This window comes from Asterias rubens, chromosome 8 (genome assembly GCF_902459465.1).
Source record: "Asterias rubens chromosome 8, eAstRub1.3, whole genome shotgun sequence".
NCBI lineage: Eukaryota > Metazoa > Echinodermata > Asteroidea > Forcipulatida > Asteriidae > Asterias > Asterias rubens.
In genome coordinates this window covers 2823435-2830969 of record NC_047069.1, presented here as the reverse complement: position 1 = coordinate 2830969, position 7535 = coordinate 2823435, and the positions used below count along the sequence as shown (strand labels likewise).

The following is a 7535-nucleotide window of genomic DNA, read 5'->3' as shown; positions in this document are numbered from 1 at the left end:
CAACTGGGAGGAGAGGAAATGTGAACATAAAACCAGATGTTTATATCTCAGTGTGAGGCAAGGAAGGTCAAGTGGAAGAGAGCAATTGGAGTACATCAGGTACGTGAATCAAATTCAATTTGTAGACATGTGCGCGCGCTCGGTTAACAGCAACAATTAAGGGCGCCCTCTGTTTTTATTTTGTATGTCCTTTCCGTAACCAATGCTTAGATTCCAACTGTAGCCCCTCCTATCTAATTGGAAACCTGTACCGAATGTGCACGTTTTCAAACTTACCGAAAGAAAGCCGAGCTTTTCTAAATGACCCTAGAGTGTTTATCTATAAGTGTGTATCTTGGTAGCGCAACAAGTACATAACGTCAGATGCTGGTCGTGTTTAGAGTAAAGCAGTTTTGTCCTTAGGTTAGTTTCCTCGCTAAGCATGCTAAGGAACAGGAGGTAACTTTTTAGCTTAGTGGTGGTCACTGACGTAACCAAACATTTCCAATCGGAAGGGGGGTGCAAGTAGGGGCAAAGACATAACTCACGGGGTGGGGCGAAGTATTGAACCATTCATTTTGAGGTGTTTTAGGATCTTTTTGGGGTGGGTTGGGCTAGGGTTCTGGTACCGCCCTCACCCCCATTGCGCCACGGGTGCTGGTGGTTAACATTTTGTATTAAAATCTTTTAAAAACTCTTGCCCATTTTGAAGTATTTTTTCTTTTCCAGTGTGGCTATTTTGGGTTGTAAATAGGTCGTTTCGTTTCAAGTAAAAAAAAATAATGTAATTTAAATCTTTTGTGTCGAGGCCGGCATTCGAACTCAGACATGACGTCTGAAGTATGACATTTACTGCGTCTTAACTCACTGAGCTAATGCGGTAGTGCTTCTTTTAGAGAAGAATTTAAGTCTGTTATGGTCTGTTGTTCACGTCCCAGTGATCAAACGACCGTCCCACAATGCATGTGGATTTATTTTGCCTTATAAGAATTAAAATCGGGTCTGGCAAGCACCAACGTGCTAGGGCGATTCGTTAGGCGCTGGTACTGTCTCTGAACTCCGAATCGGTATGAGCCACCGGTCCCGAGTTCGATCCCGGCCCCTCGCAATAATACGAAACAAGGCATTAATTACTGGGAAAGACACCAGTATGGTTTGGGAGCCGCTTTGTTTACCCTGAGCGAGGGGGGCAAGGACTGCTAGGGTTGAGAGATAGGGAAGGATATACTGTGAAGTCGGTTGTCATACCAGAAGGGTGCTATATGGAAGCCGGTAAGGGGCCTCTGTTAGTGGTGTATGTGTTGCGCGGACCATACATTGCAATGGGGGAATAACCCGAATCGCGGCTCCTGAATACCTGACAAATCGCAGAGTAACTTTTTGTTTTTTATTTTGAAATTGTTTATTTTGTATTCCAAGTTGTATGTTTTATTTAATCAGAAACATCGACGGCAAAGAGAGACACTCTCCCAAACATAAAAATAATTGACTGGGAAGATATTAAAACAAATGAAATAATAATATATCTCGTCGCGACAATTTATTTGTAATATTTGTTTGATATGTTTGGTGTAAAAAAAATCAATTAGGCGCTTACCACCTCAAGTAATATCCAACAAATAGATGTTTAAAGGCCTTGTAATCCTCTGGTGTTTTGGACAGTTTTAATCATAATAAAGTATAAAAGAGTAAGTACTGAGTATACAGTGGTAACACACATCGATGTGGTAAAAATCAAAATTATTATCTTTATCCCCGATGCAAATTTAACAGCTATTAAATTGTATGCAATACCCGCTGCTAAAACATAGGATTCGAACTGCCTCAATTTACCGGGCAGTCTCGGTGGTCTAGTTGGTAAGACACTGCTCTAGTATAGCAAAGGTCGTGGGTTCGAATCCAACCCGAGTCCTGAGATTTTTTTTTTCTTCACAAAAGTTGGGTAAGTACTGAGTATACAGTGCTAAAATATTATTTACCCTCGATGCAAATTTAACATCTGTTATATATAATAGAATTGTACAACTGAACATTTTATTTTAACATGTGTTTTTGCTTTTGAGTTATCCTCGAAACTCTGGTGCTAGTAATGTCCACGCAGGAAATATAATCCCTTTAGGAATACGCAATCCGAGAAGCGTTTAAAATCAAACTCATGGGGAGAATAAGTAATAATATCTTTTTCCATAACTGCAGTACCTCGTACTTTCTCAAAAAGATATACTATCAAAGCTGCTTTACTTCTCTTTATACCACGTACGTTTTCATGCTCATATTTTATTAGCATAATACTTACATCCCGTTTTCCGCCCAGGTAGTAGTTAAAAATCAGAACAGTTATTTTCCGAAGTTAGAAGTCTCCTGAAAAATCCGATAAATCTACTCTGCGTTAGTAAAATAATAGCAATGCAGTTCTGAAAAGAACAAACTCCATCTGGCATGTAGATACACACATGATGTTACAGCAAACCAAATTGATACCTCATCACCATGCAATGCCTCAAATCATATATTTTATTTGTTCATAATAATATTTCCAACAGATTTACTCATCAATGAATATTTATTTTGGCATTTCCGTAACAAGCAGAAACTACTTGACTATGACCACCAAAATCCTATACGTCCCCCCCCCCAACCCCCTTTCAACCGCGATTCTTCGAGCTAAATACGCTGTCCCAAACAAACATTTATGTTGTCAAAATTAACCTTCTCATCATCTCAAGTTAATTGTAGCACTTTTATAACAGGGGGAATCTAGCATGCTAGACTGTAGCCGGCAAAAACTTAAACCAAGTGGTTGACAACAGTACAACATGTAAGGACTGAATCTGTCTATGTCCCCGCTAGATACCACGTATAGCGAAGTGAAAATGAGACCGTTAAGTTGGCATAGCGCCCTCACTTTGCTCTGTTTTCCTCGAGTTATTTATTGTTCTTTTCAGTCGTAGGGAGTCATAGAGTTGTAGGAGTCCTACAATGACCAAATGTGATGTTGCTTTGAAATCATATCTTATTTAACTAACCACAGTTTCTATTGTGCGCTGTTGACAGTCCAAACAAGCTTCACACACATTATTTTCAGTAAATTTAACCAAGTTTACCTTTGACAAGATGTACCATGAGCTAAGCACACGCGGTTACATTGCGGTTGCAACGACGGACCGAGGACAAAACTAACTATTGACTTAGTCGTGTTATACACAAAAGTAGAACTATAATTTTGGAAAGGAAGAATATTCCGGAGTTTGTGACATGAGACCTTACCGGTCGCTGACGAAGCCAGTAATGGGTAAACACAGTTCCACCAACCAGGTCCACGAGAATTTCACTTGATGTCATGTGTTTGTGCACGGAAAGTGTGCTTTTACATTGCCCTCATTGTGACTTTGCTGCCAATATTAGCAATAAAAATCTCCCAGAGAAGCTGCAAATCCCTTTAGTTACACCCTGAAATTAATTTATTAGAAGGGGAAGCTGTCAGACAACTTCGCGATCTCCCTTATCACAACCCGACTTCACGCCGTACACAACGCAACAAACACGGCGCTTGAGCTCGCTCAAACCTCAGTAATTTACGTCAAGTCTAGCCATACTCTCAAAAGAAAACCTCTTTTTAAATAGACTACTGAAAATATCAAACAGCAAACTTGATTTAAATCATTGTCACATAAAAAATTATAAAACTATTTGACTATGACCACCAAAATCCAAACAACGTTACCCCTCCCCCTTTTTTCGGTTGTATGTTTCAACAGGCTAAAACGCTGTCCCAAACAAATGTTTTTAAAACCTTCTCATCGGCTTATACTCACTTTTAGCACTTTAATTACAGGGGAAATCGGGAATCTAGCACCCTAGACTGTAGCCGGCAAAATCTTAAACCAAGGAGTTGATAACATTACAACATGTAAGGACTGAATCTGTCTATGTCCCCGCTAGATACCCCGTATAGCGAAGTAAAAATGAGACCGTTAAGTTGGCAGAGCGCCCTCACTTTGCTCTGTTTTCCTCGATTTACTTATTGTTCTTTGCAGTCGTAGGGAGTCATAGAGTTGTAGGAGTCCTACAATGATCAATGTGATGTTGAATTCTGGTATTCTATTTCATTTAGTTATTCACAGTTTAGCACACGCGGTTACATTGAGTTGCAAGGACGGACCGAGGACAAAACTAATTATTGACTTAGTCGTGTTATACACAAAATTAGAACTATAATTTTGGAAAGGAAGAATATTCCGGAGTTTGTGACATGAGACCACCGGTCGCTGACGATGCCAGTAGTGAGTAAACACAGTTTGACCAATGTTCACTCGGTGCACGAAAAGTAAGGTGTTATATTCCTCATTGGAATTGTTTTGCTGGCAATATTTTCAACAAAAATCTCCCGGAGAAGCTGAAAATCCCTTTATTTACACCCTGACAATTATTTTATTAGAAGGGGAAGCTGTCAGACAACTTCGCGATCTCCCTTATCACAACCCGACTTCACGCCGTACACAACGCAACAAACACGGCGCTTGAGCTCGCTCAAACCTCAGTAATTTACGTTAAGTCTAGCCATACTCTCAAAAGAAAACCTCTTTTTAAGTACAATACTGAAAATATCAAACATCAAAAAAACAAAAACTACTTGACTATGACCACCAAAATCCAAACAACGTTACCCTCCCCCCTTCTTTTTGGTCGCAAGTTTCAACGGGCTAAAACGCTTTCCAAAACAAATGTTGTCAAAACCTTCTCATCAGCTCTTGTTAATTAATAGTTTAGCACTTTAATCACAGGGGGAATCTAGCATCCTAGACTGTAGCCGGCAAAACTTAAACCAAGTGGATGACAATATTACAACATGTAAGGACTGAATCTGTCTATGTCCCCTGTATAGCGAAGTAAAATGAGACCGTTAAGTTGGCATAGCGCCCTCACTTTGCTCTGTGATCCTCGATTTATTTATTGTTCTTTTCAGTCGTAGGGAGTCATAGAGTTGTGGGAGTCCTACAATGACCAATGTGATGTTAAATTGAAATTCTCGAATTCTATATTATTTAATTGCTCGCAGTTTCTATTGTGCACTGTTGCCAGTCCAAACAAGCTTCACACAAATAATTGTCAGTAAATTAAACCAAGTATACCCTGGAGAAGTTGCAACGACGGGCCGAGCATTAAACAAACCATTGACTTAGTAGCGTTATACACAAATTTAGAACTAGAATTCTAGAGTGGAAGAATATACACAGTAGCTAATTAATGTGCAACAATATAAGAAAACTGTTGATGTGTCCAACGTGCCCACTGGCCCGATCCCCATTTATGAGTATTATCACGCTAACAACTATTTCTTTTTCAACATGACCTGCCAAGTCCAAGACTATGAGCACAAAAAATTACACAAATTGTTGGCCTTTATCACGAAATTATTATAGCATTTTCTTAGTAAGGAAAAACTAAGTTCCTGACAATGTCCTCCAAAGTTCGAATAAAGTAACCCAGTTGAGCCGCTAAAGTTTGTTGTATAGCGCTATTATTGTTTTAAGATTAAAACACTGTCCAAAACAATTTATTTTGTCAACAAAACCTTCGAATCAGCGTATAATATTAATTTTAAGCATTTTAGAAGGGTAGGGGAAACAGGCATGCTAGACTGTAGCCTGCAAACCCTAAACAAGGCGTTGACATACATTAACATATATTATACTTGAATGTATGTCCTTGCATAACTCCACAGTAAGCGGAATCATGAAATTAGACCATGTATTTAATTACCATCGCTACCATTACTCCACAAATTAAAAACTCTGGCTTACAATCTTAAATGTATCAGTTCATTCTTGTCATTGTTTAATTTCAAGAAGTCCTTTCAAGAAGTACGTATCATCTTGAAGCGGCTAAGTTTCCCACCAGACATACCGACCTTCCACCAGGCCCCTTACTCCCGGTCAAGGAAATACTGTCGCTTTTTGAGATTATCGGGGCAGAAAATCGAATAATTCGATGTCTCGACTAGATAGTCGTACTTTTTTGTGACCGTTAAACTGACATAGCGCCCTCATCGGGCTAGGTCATTATCCATTGTTCTTGTCGGTGCTTTTTGTTCAAGAAGTTGATGGAGTCCCATGAGGTCCAACTTGATTTGGACTTTAAATTAAATCTCATTCCAAGGGAAATCCTTTGCTTGACCTCCATTGTATTTTCCTCTCAGCCTCGATATGAAGGTTCGCATAACGAGTGCAAAGATTGTTGTTTATCAGAAGTAAATGAAGAAGTGGGAAATGTTTTGTAATGTGAAATGGAATATATGCCAACTGTATGCGTGTGTGTTCCTCTGAAGGATTTAACTTGTATTTGACAAACTTATTGTTCACGCCTTAGAAGAAAACAAAATCAAATTAAAGTAAACAATATTGTGGTCATCAGCAAAGTAATACTGGGCGACCCTTCGTATCCTTATTCGTTTTACCAAGATGTAAACTCATGTGGTAGGCCTACCATTTTAATATTCTTTTGAAGTGTTATGTTCCCTATAGAGAACACCTTTATTGGCTTTCCCTTTTACGACGTTGCAGTACAACAAATAATTATTAAAACTAAATCACTCATTTACAGAGTATCAAGTAATTGCATTTTCAAGCTAATAATTGCAAGTTTACCGCTGGTAGTACTTTAAAAACATACCAATCGAACAGTTAGAAACTAGTGCCACCATTTTTTTCTCTACTATGAAACCCAATGTAACCAAACCGAGGCTGGAAGGGAAATTAGTCTGGTCCCTTAGTTCTAACTTCACAATCCGTATATCTTATTGTGAACGCAGATAGGAACGCGGGACGGCAAAGAATGATGGAAGGTGTTTTTATTACGGCTCAGTGGAAGATTGACATGTTGGCTGTTGTAGCGGTAAGTCAAACAAGATTTTTTTTAAATATTATACAGTACGAAAGCTTTAAGTAAGCTTTCTGGTCAATTGAATGGTTTGGAAAACAACTGCATGACTTGTTTTTTTGTCCTCAGTGGCAATCACCTTTTCCATGTGCGTTTAGGGACTGTGAATATGGACAGTAACGGCTATGTATAGACCCTAGAACCAAACGATGAATCTTACATTCATTGTTGTAGGCAAAGGAAATTATGTAACACTACAAAGGTTGGTTGCAGTTGTCATTGGTCTGATGTAGTAGTCAACCTGTACAAGTCTGAAATCGTACAGCAACCTATGGTTAGCTTGGTATGCAATAGGTTCATAGTGGCTAGCGTCCAGTGTAAAAGTATTGTATTTTAACTATTGTCTGTTTGCCTAGTGCTTCTGCCAGCTCGTCATTGCTTCCCGTAGCTATGTCAACCACTGCAGTACAGAAAAGGCACTTTGGCTGGTCCTTTCTTATTGGACTGGCTAAGATGTTTTGACCCTTAACCTCGACAGAACAGATTCATCTCTAAATATCACATCGAAAAGGGAAATAAATCATTTTCAAAATTGTCGAAAAAGCATTTTCAAAAATTGCCTAATAATATTATTCCTAAAGAGAAGTGTGCTTTTTTTCTAAAGCAGATTGCTGCAA

At 38.9% G+C, this 7535-nt stretch overlaps 1 non-coding gene across 1 annotated transcript; it reads left to right on the top strand.

Moving 5' to 3' along the window:
• Window positions 1–1818: 1818 nt before the first annotated feature.
• On the top strand, window positions 1819–1891 carry Trnat-agu. Its single transcript has one exon. It is a non-coding gene; the product is annotated as a tRNA-Thr (tRNA).
• Window positions 1892–7535: the final 5644 nt, after the last annotated feature.